The sequence below is a fragment of the Triticum aestivum genome, chromosome 5D (assembly GCF_018294505.1).
Source record: "Triticum aestivum cultivar Chinese Spring chromosome 5D, IWGSC CS RefSeq v2.1, whole genome shotgun sequence".
Lineage (NCBI taxonomy): Eukaryota > Viridiplantae > Streptophyta > Magnoliopsida > Poales > Poaceae > Triticum > Triticum aestivum.
In genome coordinates, this window is record NC_057808.1 from 359,623,400 (window position 1) to 359,639,994 (window position 16,595).

A 16,595-nucleotide genomic window follows, 5' to 3' on the forward strand; every position below is an offset into this window, starting at 1 on the left:
GAGATCTAGATCCACGTTTCCACCAATCACTTTCTCCTGTAAGTGAGGGGAACCCCTTGGATCTAGATCTTGGAGTCCTTCGTGTTCTTCTTTCGTTCTTCCTCTCATTTTCCTCCCTAGCATTAGTTGCTTTGGTGGGATTTGGGAGAGAAGGACTTGGGCACTCCGTGTGCCCTTGCCATTGCATTTGGTGCATCGGTTTGAGTTCTCCACGGTGATACGTGGAAGTGAAGTTTGAGAGGCTTATTACTCTTGGGTGTTTGGGCACCCTAGAGCTTGTTCCTCTTCTTGGCGCCCTAGACGGTTGGTGGTGTTCGGAGCTCAATCATTGTGGTGTAAAGCTCCGGGCAAGCGTCGGGGTCTCCAATTAGGTTGTGGAGATCGCCCCGAGCAATTTGACGGGTTCCGGTGACCGCCCCCAAGGGTTGCCAAAGTGTACGGGTTCGGTGACCGCCCCCAAAGGTTGCCATTTGTACAAGGGTCCCTTAGTGGAATCACGGCATCTTGCATTGTACGAGGGCGTGAGGAGATTACGGTGGCCCTAGTGGCTTCTTGGGGAGCATTGTGCCTCCACACCGCTCCAAACGGAGATTAGCATCCGCAAGGGTGTGAACTTCGGGATACATCGTCGTCTCCGCGTGCCTCGGTTATCTCTTACTCGAGCTCTTTACTTATGCACTTTACTTTGTGATAGCCATATTGTTTCTTGTCATATATCTTGCTATCACCTAGTAGTTTATCTTGCTTAGCATAAGTTGTTGGTGCACATAGGTGAGCCTAGTTGTTGTAGGTTTTGTGCTTGACAAATTAACCGCTAGGTTTATTCCGCATTTGTTCAAGCCTAAACCGTAATTATTTTAAATCGCCTATTCACCCCCCCCCCTCTAGGCGACATCCACGATCTTTCAACGGCAAAACACCATGGCAAATTATAGCTAAAACACCATGGCAATTTTTTATTTGCATATGCCATGGTTTTTATGCAAAGCATGAAACTTATAGCTAAAACACCATGGAAATTTTTAATTTGCATATGCCATGGATTTTTTTTCATGTTCTGTGGTTTTTATATACATGGAAAATTCTCACAAATAATGGTAATTTCAATTAAATATCATGGCAAACTTTAATATGGATCTGCTCTAGCAAATTTGTTTATAATTTGTATTCATATTGTTCATTCTATTTTTTCGTGGCAATTTCCATACGCATGGCAGTTTTTATTAAAACACCATGGCAAATTTTAATATACATCTTCCATGGGTTTTTCGTAATTTTTGTATTTTACATACACGACAAATCTCTCACACAACACAAGGAAATTTAGATTTAAATACCATGGCAAATTTTAATGTGAATCTACCATGGATTTTTTTTGTTAATAATTCTTGTTCCTAGTGTTCATTCTATACTTTTCCATGGCAAATTTCTTATACAAAACATGACAAATTTTAACATGGGTCTGCCATGGCAACTTTCTTTATAATTTGTGTTTGTACTGTTCATTCTATTTTTCATGGCAATTTCCATACAAAGCGTGGCATTTTTTTATAAAAAACACCATGTCAAATTTCAATACACATCTACCATGTCAATTGTTTTTTCAACTTTGTCATTTTACATACACAGCAAATCTCTCATACAACACATGGAAATCTAAACTAAAACAAGATGTCAAATTTGAATATGAATCTGCCATGGTAATTTTGTGTTCATAATTTTTGGTTCTGCTATTCATTCTTTTTTTTCGATGGTAATTTTTGCCATGGCAATTACAGAAAATTGCCATGTGAGCATTATTAGAGATGTTGCTAGAATATTTTTGCCACACTTTTTTAGAAATAAAAATGTTGTAAAACTTGCCATTGTGAAAAATAACATTATGGCAAGTCGTAATATAGTCCCGTGAACTCAAATGGCATTTTGTATTTGAATTTTTCATTTGCATTATGAAAATACTTCGGTTAGCTTCATTTTGGTGGCAACTTTTACATTTTGTTTTGCAAATACAACTTCTGGGCCATGGCAAATTGCATTTGTTGGACAACACTAATTTACATCTTCGAAATTGACAAGAAGCGCTATTGTTACATCCATGGCTTTTTTGAGCCATAGTAAATTTCATAAACATGTCAAATGGTTCCTCTACATGACAATTTAAAAACAACATGGCAAATATATTATCATCTAGACATGTCAATGGTTTATCATATATATGAACTATTTTTTGAATCTTTAACTATGGAGTTGTTTTACTGTAAAAGGGATGGCAAGTTTTGTATGTTTTTAGGTAAAATAAGTCATGTACATACTATTATCTCTTTTTTATGGCCTGTTTTCAGTATGTTCAAGCTGGGGCTTGTTTCAGTATGTTCTGGACTGGTGCACCAAGTCCCAGGATCATATTGAAGCCGTATTCACAAGCATCAAGATCGTATTAGATCACTTCCTAAGTTTGAGGACCATGTCAGACATCACCACTGAGTTTAGGGGGCAAATATGCATTTTACTCATTCCAATATGTCTAGTCTACTCTTTCTGTCAAGTGTCAACCCACAAATTTGTTTGTTCCCGCCACTTGGTACAGCCTCTCTTCCAAAAATTATCTTTAGCCAATATAAGGCACTCTTAATCATCAGCAATATGGACATAGGGCAAGGGCTGGCTTTAGCTCTTATGACTATGACAAAAACACAAAAAATTGATATATATTTTAGAAAAGGAGGACCGGCCTCTGCATCAATTGATGCACACATTCATATTATTAAGCAAAGTCTCCACAAATTACATAGTGATACAAGTTCGCAATCAAAACCGAATACAAGAGTAAGGTGCCACAACCGGCAAATATAGAACAGCATGACTAGACACATATCCCGTTGTTCAACTGGCATCCAAACCGGTTGTAGGTATCCCGTGCTACTGTCACCCAGCGGTTGCACCCATAAGTCATATCATCTCTGACTTCTGTATGGCTGAGTAACAACCACGTAAGGATCCAGTCAGTCGCCCAAAAGATAACCTGCATTTTTTATGTTTTGCCTGTTAAAAATAATGTCATGCCGACAATTCCAAATAGACCAAAGGAATGCACACACCAACTCGAATATATGTCGATGTCTTAGGCTCTATTTTGTTTAGCTCTATCCCAAATAAAGTGGCAATGCTATTAAGGACACATGTATGGTACGCCATAATAACTTGGCTAGTGGACATTTGAGCACTAGTGCAGTAAAGCCTAACTATGGCATGGCAAAAGGGCCTTGCTGGCGTGGGAGGCCGACGCCATCAATACGGCGCCATTTTTAAAAGATAGTGATGACGCTGGAGCTCACATCAGCAATATTTTAGATGTTGATGGCGTGCCATGTGGTCAACGCCACCACTATAATTTCTCTCCTAGCAACGTCTAATATACCATGCATGCCACCAACGTTTAGTGCAGTCAAAAATAGTAATTTTGCACCACCATATAACATTTTGCAACTCACATTGCAACGGCACATATAAAACAACACACAATAGACCAACAATAAGTTTACTAGGTAGTCATTGTCAACATTGCATCTCACTGAGCAATGGACAAACTGTTGGGGAACGCAGTAATTAAAAAAAAATCCTACGATCACGCAAGATCTATCTAGGAGAAGCATAGCAATGAGCGGGGAGATTGTGTCCACGTACCCTCGTAGACTGACAGCGGAAGCGTTATGACAACGCGGTTGATGTAGTCGTACGTCTTCACGATCCAACCGATCCTAGCACCGAACGTACGGCACCTCCGTGTTCAGCACACGTTCAGCTTGATGACGCCCCTCGTACTCTTGATCCAGTTGAGGCCAAGGGAGAGTTTCGTTAGCACGACGGCGTGGTGACGGTGATGATGAAGTTACCGGCGCAGGGCTTTGCCTAAGCACTACGACGATATGACCGAGGTGTGTAACTGTGGAGGGGGGCACCGCACACGGCTAAGAGATTGTCTTTTGTGTGTTCTAGCGGTGCCCTCCCCACATATATATAGGTGGGAGGGGGGCAGCAGGAGGCGCGTCCCAAGTAGGAGGAATCCTACTTGGGGCCTAATCCTATTCGCCCTCCCCCTTCCCATGTTTTCCGGAGGGAGAAGGAAAGAGGAGGGGGAGAGAAGGAAAGGGGAGGCCGAATTGCCCCCCTTCCTTTCTCTCCTCTCCCTTTCCTTTCTCCCACCCTATTCGGCCATATATGGGGCGCACCTGCCCACTAGGGGCTGGTCTGTCCCACCCTAGGCCCAATAAGGCCCATATCTTGACCGGGGGTGCCCGGAACCCCTTTCCGGTGACCCGATACGTACCCGATACCCCCAGAACACTTCCAGTGTCCAAATACTATCGTCCTATATATGAATCTTTATGTCTCGGACATTCCGAGACTCCTCGTCATATCCGTGATCTCATCCGGGACTCCGAACAACCTTCGGTACATCAAAACACATAAACTCATAATACCGATCGTCATCGAACGTTAAGCGTGCGGACCCTACGGGTTCGAGAACTATGTAGACATGACTGAGACTCATCTCCGGTCAATAACCAATAGCGGAACCTGGATGCTCATATTGTCTCCCACATATTCTACGATGATCTTTATCAGTCAAACCGCATAACAACATATGTTATTCCCTTTGTCATCGGTATGTTACTTGCCCGAGATTCGATCGTCGGTATCTCAATACCTAGTTCAATCTTGTTACCGATAAGTGTCTTTACTTGTTCCGTAATGCATCATCCCGCAACTAACTCATTAGTCACATTGCTTGCAAGGCTTATAATGATGTGCATTACCGAGAGGGCCCAGAGATACCTCTCTGAAACACAGAGTGACAAATCCTAATCTCGATCTATGCCAACCCAACAAACACCATCGGAGACACCTGTAGAGCATCTTTATAATCACCCAGTTACGTTGTGACGTTTGATAGCACACAAGGTGTTCCTCCGGTATTCGGGAGTTGCATAATCTTATAGTTTGAGGAACATGTATAAGTCATGAAGAAAGCAGTAGCAATGAAACTGTAACGATCATAATGCTAAGCTAACGAATGGGTCTTGTCCATCACATCATTCTCCTAATGATGTGATCCCGTTCATCAAATGACAACACATGTCTATGGTTAGGAAACATAACCATCTTTGATAAACGAGCTAGTAAAGTAGAGGCATACTAGGGACACTTATGTTTTGTCTATGTATTCACACATGTACTAAGTTTCCGGTTAATACAATTCTAGCATGAATAATAAACATTTATCATGAAATAAGGAAATAAATAATAACTTTATTATTGCCTCTAGGGTATATTTCCTTCAGTCTCCCACTTGCACTAGAGTCAATAATCTAGATCACATCACCATGTGATTAACACCAATAGTTCATATCACCATGTGATGAACACCCATAGTTCACATCGCCATGTGACCAACACTCAAAGGTTTTACTAGATTCAGTAATCTAGTTCACATCACCATGTGATTAACACCCAAAGAGTACTAAGGTGTGATCATGTTTTGCTTGTGAGAAAAGTTTAGTCAACGGGTCTGCCATATTCAGATCCGTATGTATTTTGCAAATTTCTATGTCTACAATGCTCTGCATGGAGCTACTTTAGCTAATTGCTCCCACTTTCAATATGTATCCAGATTGAGACTCAGACTCATCCGGATCGGTGTCAAAGCTTGCATCAATGTTACCCTTTACGACGAACTCTTTGTCACCTCCATAACCGAGAAACATATCCTTATACCACTAAGGATAATTTTGACCGTTGTCCAGTGATCCACTCCTGGATCACTATTGTACCCTCTTGCCAAACCATGGTGAGGTACACAATAGGTCGATACACAGCATAGCATACTTTATAGAACCTATGACTGAGGCATAGGGAATGACTTTCATTCTCTTTCTATTTTCTGCCGTGGTCGGGTTTTGAGTCTTACTCAACTTCACACCTTGCAACACAGGCAAGAACTCCTTCTTTGACTGTTCCATTTTGAACTACTTCAAAATCTTTTCAAGGTATGTACTCATTGAAAAATCTTATCAAGCTCTTGATCTATCTCTATAGATCTTGATGCTCACTTCCTAAATACAGGCTTCACCGCAAGTCTGTATAAAACTATATGCTTTGATCAACTCATCAAAGCGTATATTCCAACTCCGAGATGCTTGCACCAGTCCATAGATGGATCGCTGGCACTTGCACATTTTGTTAGCATCCTTTGGATCGATAAAACCTTCTGGTTGCATCATATACAACTCTTCTTCTAGAAATCCATTCAGGAATGCAGTTTTGACATCCATTTGCCAAATTTCATAATCATAAAATGCGGCAATTGCTAACATGATTTGGACAGACTTAAGCATTGCTACGGGTGAGAAAGTCTCATCGTAGTCAACTCCTTGAACTTGTCGAAAACCTTTCGCAACAAGTCGAGCTTTGAAGACAATAACATTACCGTCAGCATCAGTCTTCTTCTTGAAGATCCATTTATTCTCTATGGCTTGCTGATCATCGGGCAAGTCAACCAAACTCCACAGTTTGTTCTCATACATGGATCTTATCTCAGATTTCATGGCCTCAAGCCATTTCGCAGAATCTGGGCTCATCATCGCCGTCATAGTTCGTAGGTTTGTCATGGTCAAGTAACATGACCTCTAGAACAGGATTACCGTACCACTCTGGTGCGGATCTTACTCTGGTTGACCTACGAGGTTCGGTAGTAACTTGAGCTGAAGTTTCATGATCACTATCATTAGCTTCCTCACAAATTGGTGTAGGAATCATTGGAACTGATTTCTGTGATGAACTACTTTCCAATTCGGGAGCAGGTACAATTACCTCATCAAGTTCTACTTTCCTCCCACTCACTTCTTTCTAGAGAAACTCCTTCTCTAGAAAGGATCCATTCTTAGCAACAAAGATCTTGCCTTCGGATCTGTGATAGAAGGTGTACCCAACAATTTCTTTTGGGTATCCTATGAAGACGCACTTCTCCGATTTGGGTTCGAGCTTATCAGTTTGAAACTTTTTCACATAAGCATCGCAACCCCAAACTTTAAGAAATGACAACTTTGGTTTCTTACCAAACCATAGTTCATAATGTGTCGTCTCAACGAATTCAGATGGTGCCCTATTTAACGTGAATGCAGCTGTCTCTAATGCATAACTCCCAAAATAATAGCGGTAAATCGGTAAGAGACATCATAGATCGCACTATATCTAATAAAGTACGGTCACGACGTTCGGACACACCATTACGCTGTGTTGTTCCAGGTGGCGTGAGTTGTGAAACTATTCCACATAGTTTCAAATGAATACCAAACTCATAACTCAAATATTCACCTCCACGATCAGATCGTAGAAACTTTATTTTCTTGTTACGATGATTTTCCACTTCACTCTGAAATTCTTTGAACTTTTCAAATGTTTCAGACTTATGTTTCATCAAGTAGATATACCCATATCTTCTCAAATTATCTGTGAAGGTCAGAAAATAACGATACCCGCCGCGAGGCTCAACACTCATTGGACCGCATACATCAGTATGTATTATTTCCAATAAGTCAGTTGCTCGCTCCATTGTTCCAGAGAACGGAGTCTTAGTCATCTTGCCCACGAGGCATGGTTCGCAAGCATCAAGTGATTCATAATCAAGTGGTTCCAAAAGCCCATCAGCATGGAGTTTCTTCATGCGCTTTACACCAATATGACCTAAACAGCAGTGCCACAAATAAGTTGCACTATCATTATTAACTTTGCATCTTTTGGCTTCAATATTATGAATATGTGTATCACCACGATCGAGATTCAATAAACCATTTATTTTGAGTGTATGACCATAGAAGGTTTTATTCATGTAAACAGAACAACAATTATTCCTTGACTTAAATGAATAACCGTATTGCAATAAACATGATCCAATCATATTCATGCTCAACGCAAACACCAAATAACACTTATTTTGGTCCAACACTAATCTCGAAGGTAGACAGAGTGTGCGATGGTGATCTTATCAACCTTGGAATCACTTCCAACACACATCGTCACCTCACCCTTAACTAGTCTATGTTCATTTTGTAATTCCTGTTTCGAGTTACTAATCTTAGCAACTGAACCGGTATCAAATACCTTGGGGTTACTATGAACACTAGTAAAGTAGACATCAATAACATGTATATCAAATATACATTTGTTCACTTTTCCATCCTTCTTATCCGCCAAGTATTTGGGGTAGTTCCGCTTCCAGTGACCATTCCCTTTGTAGTAGAAGCACTCAGTTTCAGGCTTAGGTCTAGCTTTGGGCTTCTTCACGGGAGTGGCAACTTTCTCGCCATTCTTGTTGAAGTTCCCTTTCTTTCCCTTTGCCCTTTCTCTTGAAACTAGTGGTCTTGCCAACCATCAACAATTGATGCTCTTTCTTGGTTTCTACCTTCGTCGATTTCAGCATCACGAAGAGCTTGGGAATCGTTTTCGTCATCCCTTGCATATTATAGTTCATCACGAAGTTCCAATAACTTGGTGATAGTGACTAGAGAACTCTGTCAATCACTATCTTATCTGGAAGATTAACTCCCACTTGATTCAAGCGATTGTAGTACTCAGACATTCTGAGTACATGCTCACTAGTTGAGCTATTCTCCTCCATCTTGTAGGCTAAGTACTTTGTCTGAGGTCTCGTACCTCTCGACTCGGGCATGAGTCTGAAATACCAATTCCAGCTCTTGGAACATCTCATATGCTCCATGGCATTCAAAACATTTTTGAAGTCCCGGTTCTAAGCCATAAAGCATGGTGCACTAAACTATCAAGTAGTCATCATACCGAGCTTTGTCAAACGTTCAAAACGTCTGCATCTGCTCCTGCAATAGGTCTGTCACCTAGCAGCGCATCAAGGACATAATTCTTCTGTGTAGCAATGAGGATAATCCTCAAATCACGGACCAAGTCCGCATCATTGCTACTATCATCTTTCAACTTATTTTTCTCTAGGAACATATCAAAAATAAACGGGGAGCTACAACGCGAGATATTGATCTACAACATAATTTGCAAATACTATCAGGACTAAGTACATGATAAATTAAAGTTCAATTAATTATTACTTAAGAACTCCCACTTAGATAGACATCCCTCTAATCATCTAAGTGATCACGTGATCCAAATCAACTAAACCATGTCGGATCATCACATGAGATGGAGTAGTTTTAAATGGTGAACATCACTATGTTGATCATATCTACTATATGATTCACGCTCGACCTTTTGGTCTCAGTGTTCCGAGGCCATATCTGCATATGCTAGGCTCGTCAAGTTTAACCCGAGTATTCTGCGTGTGCAAAACTGGCTTGCACCCGTTGTATGTGAACGTAGAGCTTATCACACCCGATCATCACGTGGTGTCTCGGCACGACGAACTTTCACAACGGTGCATACTAAGGGAGAACACTTGTACCTTGAAATTTAGTGGGAGATCATCTTATAATGCTGCCGCCGAACTAAGCAAAATAAGATGCATAAAGGATAAACATCACATGCAATCAATATAAGTGATATGATATGGCCATCGTCATCTTGTGCCTTTGATCTCCATCTCCAAAGCACCGTCATGATCACCATCGTTACCAGCGCGACACCTTGATCTCCATCGTAGCATCATTGTCGTCTCGTCAACTATTGCTTCCACAACTATCGCTACCGCTTAGTGATAAAGTAAAGCAATTACATGGCGATTGCATTTCATACAATGAAGCGACAACCATATGGCTCCAGCCAGTTGCCGATAACTCTGTTACAAAACATGATCATCTCATACAATAAAATTTAGCATCATGTCTTGACCATATCACATCACAACATGCCCTACAAAAACAAGTTAGACGTCCTCTACTTTGTTGTTGCAAGTTTTACGTGGCTGCTATGGCTGAGCAAGAACCGTTCTTACCTACGCATCAAAACCACAACGATTTTTCGTCAAGTGTGCTGTTTTAACCTTCAACAAGGACCGGGCGTAGTCACACTCGATTCAACTAAAGTTGGAGAAACTCACACCCACCAGCCACCTGTGTGCAAAGCACGTAGAACCAGTCTTACGTAAGCGTACGCGTAATGTCGGTCCGGGCCGCTTCATCCAACAATATCGCCGAATCAAAGTATGACATGCTGGTATGCAGTATGACTATTATCGCCCACAACTCTTTGTGTTCTACTCGTGCATATAACATCTACGCATAGACCTGGCTCGGATGCCACTGTTGGGGAACGCAGTAATTACAAAAAATTTCCTACGATCATGCAAGATCTATCTAGGAGAAGCATATCAACGAGCGGGGATAGTGTTTCCACGTACCCTCGTAGACCGAAAGCGGAAGCGTTATGACAACGCGGTTGATGTAGTCGTACGTCTTCACGATCCAACCGATCCTAGCACCGAACGTACCGCACCTCCGTGTTTAGCACACGTTCAGCTCGATGACGTCCCTCGTACTCTTGATCCAGTTGAGGCCGAGGGAGAGTTTCGTCAGCACGACGGCGTGGCGACGGTGATGATGAAATTACCGGCGCAGGGCTTCGCCTAAGCACTACGATGATATGACCGAGGTGTGTAACTGTGGAGGGGAGCACCGCACACGGCTAAGAGATTGTCTTTTGTGTGTTCTAGACGTGCCCTCCCCACATATATATAGGTGGGAGGGGGAGGGAGCAGCAGGAGGCGCGTCCCAAGTAGGAGGAATCCTACTTGGGGCCTAATCCTATTCGGCCTCCCCCTTCCCATGTTTTCCGGAGGGAGAAGGAAAGAGGAGGGGAAGAGAAGGAAAGGGGAGGCCGAATTGCCACCCTTCCTTTCTCTCCTCTCCATTTCCTTTCTCCCACCCTATTCGGCCATATATGGGGGCGCACCTGCCCACTAGGGTCTGGTCTGTCCCGCCCTAGGCCCAATAAGGCCCATATCTTGGCCGGGGGTGCCCGGAACCCCTTTCCGGTGACCCGATACGTACCCGGTACCCCCAGAACATTTCCAGTGTCCAAATACTATCGTCCTATATATGAATCTTTATGTCTCGGACATTCCGAGACTCCTCGTCATGTCCGTGATCTCATTCGGGACTCCGAACAACCTTCAGTACATCAAAACACATAAACTCATAATACCGATCGTCATCGAACGTTAAGCGTGCGGACCCTACGGGTTCGAGAACTATGTAGACATGACCGAGACTCATCTCCGATCAATAACCAATAGCGGAACCTGGATGCTCATATTGGCTCCCACATATTCTACGAAGATCTTTATCGGTCAAACCGCATAACAACATACGTTGTTCCCTTTGTCATCGGTATGTTACTTGCCCGAGATTGGATCGTCGGTATCTCAATACCTAGTTCAATCTCGTTACCGGCAAGTCTCTTTACTCGTTCCGTAATGCATCATCCCGCAACTAACTCATTAGTCACATTGCTTGCAAGGCTTATAATGATGTGCATTACCGAGAGGGCCCAGAGATACCTCTCCGATACACGGAGTGACAAATCGTAATCTCGATCTATGCCAACCCAACAAACACCATCGGAGACACCTGTATAGCATATTTGTAATCACCCAGTTACGTTGTGCAATTTTATAGCACACAAGGTGTTCCTCCGGTATTCGGGAGTTGCATAATCTCATAGTCTGAGGAACATGTATAAGTCATGAAGAAAGCAGTAGCAATGAAACTGTAACGATCATAATGCTAAGCTAACGAATGGGTCTTGTCCATCACATCATTCTCCTAATGATGTGATCTCGTTCATCAAATGACAACACATGTCTATGTTTAGGAAACATAACCATCTTTGATAAACGAGCTAGTCAAGTAGAGGCATACTAGGGACATTTGTGTCTTGTCCATGTATTCACACATGTACTAAGTTTCCGGTTAATACAATTCTAGCATGAACAATAAACATTTATCATGAAATAAGGAAATAAATAATAACTTTATTATTGCCTCTAGGACATATTTCCTTCACAAACATATATATTTATATAGAACAATACGAGTAAAATAAACATAATCTCACAAACACTAGCTAGGTAGTCATTGTCAACATGCATACATCATGGCGAAATAATATATAAGCAGTTTACTTAGTAACATCGATGGCCCATCCACACACATTGTTTTAAATGATATCGATGATGATCATCATTCTCAAGTCACGACGTCTGGTGTTTGTGATAGTGACTAAGACGGCTGATACAACCATGAGATTCTTGCCAACGAGGAAGTTGTTTCACCCCACCGAGCTTAAAACAGTGTGACTGTCTGTGTCCACTGCGTACGCACAGGTGGTGCCAGAGCCCCTTGCGGTAAGGCATACTCCAGCATAGCCTGCTTCATCAGCTTCGATACCACAACTCACAGATAGCCTTTTAAACAGTTTCTGAAGAAAAAATATCAATTAAGTAGCCTCGCACATATATACTCTAGCAAACATATCGATTCACATATATCATCAGATTCTACACTACTAAATGGGACTCTACACTAATTATGGATTCTACACTAGTAAGCAATCCATGGATTCTACACACTACTAAATTTCTACTAAGTATGGATTTCTACACTAAAAAAATTTACACTACTAAATTTCTACTAAGTATGGATTCTCTACACTACAAAAATTTACACTACTAAAATTCTAAACAAAGCAATCCATGGATTCTAATCGGATTCTACTAAGATGGATTCTACACTATTAAGGATTCGATATATTACTATATTACGCATATCATTGGATTCTACACTAAGAATCATCAAATTACTACACTAAGTAATATAGCATGACATCGTGGGTAACATTGGTCATGGTAAGACGGGTCATGAATGGCACCCCGACGTAGTCATCACGTGGTGGAAGTATGTACCATAGGTTGCTCGTATCGTCCTTGCTCAGCCTCATTCTTTGGGCATAGAGGACTTCGTCAAGTGGGTCCTAATCATGTTCTTCTGTGTTGACATAGATGACTTTCGTCCTATGAAGGAGAAGCTAGTCAATTCACCCCCAGTGGGACGCATGTGAGCGATGAAACAATCCCATCCATATCCTTCCATCTGGGACATCTTTTGTCCTTTCTCGACCTCCAAAATGTAGGGGCCCTCAGGAGCATTAAAGGTCATAGTGTCTCCGGTCAGCTCATTGAATTCCAACCTCACATTGCATGGGACGATATGTGTAAGAAAAACAAAAATCACACACAATGCATTAATGGTAATAGTAGTAGAAACCAAAGAAATAACTGTTAGAAGGTTCATATAATTTCTTGCCTCCGCAGGAACAAAACTCGGCTGAAAACATATGTCGAACAACATGCCAGTTGCAAGGCTGCTGACAGATCTTGACTTGCACAGTCGACATGGTGGTGGTGATGACGTTATTTTCCTATTAGTGAAGATAGTTAATGGCTGAATAGACTACAAATATACGATCGGATTGTACACAAAAGCATATTAATCGGTGATTGAACACTAAAAGACTATATGTCATTTGAACGTTTCTAAACTAAAAAATATTGTACACTCAAAAAAATTATGCACTTCATTCACTATTACAACCGGATTGTACACATAATATAAGCATTAATCAGATTGCAGACAAAAGCATATCAAGCAAATTTTCGACACTAAAATAATATATCCATGGATTCTACACTACTAAACCGGACTCTACTAAGTATGGATTCTACACACTACTAAATTTCTACTAAGTATGGGTTTCTACAATAAAAAAATTACACTACTAAATTTCTAATAATTATGGCTTCTACACTATAAAAATTCTACACAAAGCAATCCATGGATTCTACACTACTAAATCAGATTCTACTAAGCAATACATGTATTCTACATTACTAATACTGAACACGAAGAAACCTAATCCATGGATTCCATGGCGTCCACGGATGAGGGAGGCATGAGGGGAGGGAAAGAAGATGCGCAAAGGGAGGGGATCTAACCGGCAAGGTTCGGAGGTGGCGGCGGCCGCGCTGGTCCGGCGACGACGAGTGGTGAGGTCCGGAGGTGGCATTGGCGACACTGGTCAAGTGGGGGAGTGAAAAGATGGGGCAGTGGATAGGAATGACTTAGGTTTTTTCACTGGGAAAGGTAGATAGGAGATACACTAGTGCTGTCGTGGGCCAACAAAGTGTAGCCCACAGAAAGAAAAAACTCAGAAAACATCTATGATGTGAAAAAAGTACAATGCCAGCACTAAGGTCATAGCAATGTCGTACCAAATATGAACATCATGGTATCGTTAGTTGGAAATGGCGCAGAACCAACTAAAATTGTGGCTAACCATTTCTCTACTAGTGAAAGAAAAGATGTTGTATTGATTCATCCCAATCACAAAAGCAACACCGTTTACTACCCGCCCAACTACGCTTTCCAAGTTATTATTAGTTAAGATCACTTTTTTGTGTACAAACCACATGAAGATCTTTACTTTTAAATGTACCTTAATTTTCCAAATATGAAGCATCTTTAAAATACAAAATTTAATAAAAAGTCTAAAAATATACAATTTAGCTTCTGTGCTAGCTCCAGACATAGCTCGGTCTTGGATTTGCTCCTCATCACGTGCCACATGAAATTTTTTATCTTAAACATTTATTTCTTCCTTACAAAATAAATAAATACATCTGTGTGTTCTTCACGAAACCATAAAAAGCTACAAGGTACCAGTTTTTTTCTCTTAGGAACACGAGAAGTGCAATTGTAACCACCAAACGTAGTTGTTATCTTTATTTAAAGGGTGTGGCTATATCTCAGTTGACCGAGACTTAATCAAGTCTCAGTCAAATGACAAAACATGTAGAAAAGAAGAAAGAAAAAGTCTAAAAGAAAATTTTGCATGGATCTCCGTGTGAGATCTCACGAATTTAGCAATCTCGTTATTCAAAGTTATATGATAAAGTCAATTATGAAGAAATACACATCCACTATAAGGACAAGGACCATTTTCAACTCTGACCGGATACAAGTACATATTATACTAATATTAAGCAAATAAACCTTACATTTTCGTGCCATAGCAATTGTCCTGACATGACTCACTAGTCTTGTATGTAAGGCGGGAGCATCCCTTTCAGGAAAGAAGTCAATATTATCAACGCCCTCTCAGGCTGGAAGGACGGAACAAGATGACCGGCACCTCTCACTGATAGAAATGTCAATCCACCAGCGTATTGTTGGACATATCCTGCCACCTAACCAGTGAGTGAAGCTGCCAGTTTCAGGGTGACCAAAACATTATACTCCTTCCGTAGTGATATAAACGCTCTTATAATTCTTTACAGAGTAATAGATGAAAAGTGTTTCCGATGATGGGATTCACCTCCTCCTTTGCCACCCATGGGCGCCATGGAGTGGTCATAGGAAGGCCAAGGTCTTGAATGGAGTACCTCGTCGCCGGAAGAGGGCACACGGAGTCGAAATCACCACTGTAAAATGTAGGAAAATTTATCGTACTACTAAAATTTGTTGGGATATCATCCTCATGTGGTCTGTGAGGAGATAACCATTTGAGGCCTTTTAGGCAGCCCAAAGAGATGCAGAAGCCCACTACCCATTAGGGTTATGACCTAGGGTCATTTTGGACTTTGCACATGAGAGGATGGGGATGCTTTACCCTCCATCCAGCAGCCACCACCAAGTGTGACGAAAATCAGTTGTATCCTCCAAGAGAGAAGAAGAGAGAAACCAAGAGAGCAAGGGAAGAAGAGGAAGATTGAAGGAAGAAGCAAAGGGAGCTCCTCCCCAAGGTTGTGATGGTCCACATCCACTACCTTGTCTCCTTCAAGCTTTGGTTCCATCATCTTTGATGAGATTGTTCCAATCCCTAGTTCTTGAGCACCAAATCTTGTTGTGTTCATCCAAGATTCAGAAAACTTGATGTATGAGATCCTCTAGTGCTGTCTAGAGAAGAACTTGTTGTATCCCACATTTGACAATAGTGGAAGAGGATTTGGGTGGCTTCGGACCGTGGTTTTTTCCCTCAAGTTGAGGGGTTTTCCACGTAAAAATCTGGTGTCTCTTTATTGATGCTTGTTGTTGGCCAGAAAACTTACTCCTACCACAAGACACTAGGCTGAGGAGTGTCTTGCCTGCTGAGTAACATATCTGCCTCCATATATGTTGTTGCATATGTTTCCTTTCGCGCTAAGCAACGATCCTTGAGTTAGTACATGATGTGGTGCTGAGATTACTTTGTTTCCGCTGTAGTTATCAGTTAACCACAAGTGCATTTGTGTGCTAATTCCTAACAGAGTGGTATCAAAGCCTTGGTTGCTTAGAAGGTTGCAAATCCTAGTTGCTTGATTGTTGCTGGAAGTGCTGCTCACAATGGCTTTGGAAGAAAGCACTACTACAAGTGGCATGATAAAACTTGATTCTTCTAATTACTCATTATGGAATCCCATGATGGAAGACATCCTTTATTGCAAGGATTTGTATGAGCCAACTGTGAAATACAAGATACCCACCGGTGTCATGGAAGAAGAATGGTGGGTGTTGCACAGAAAG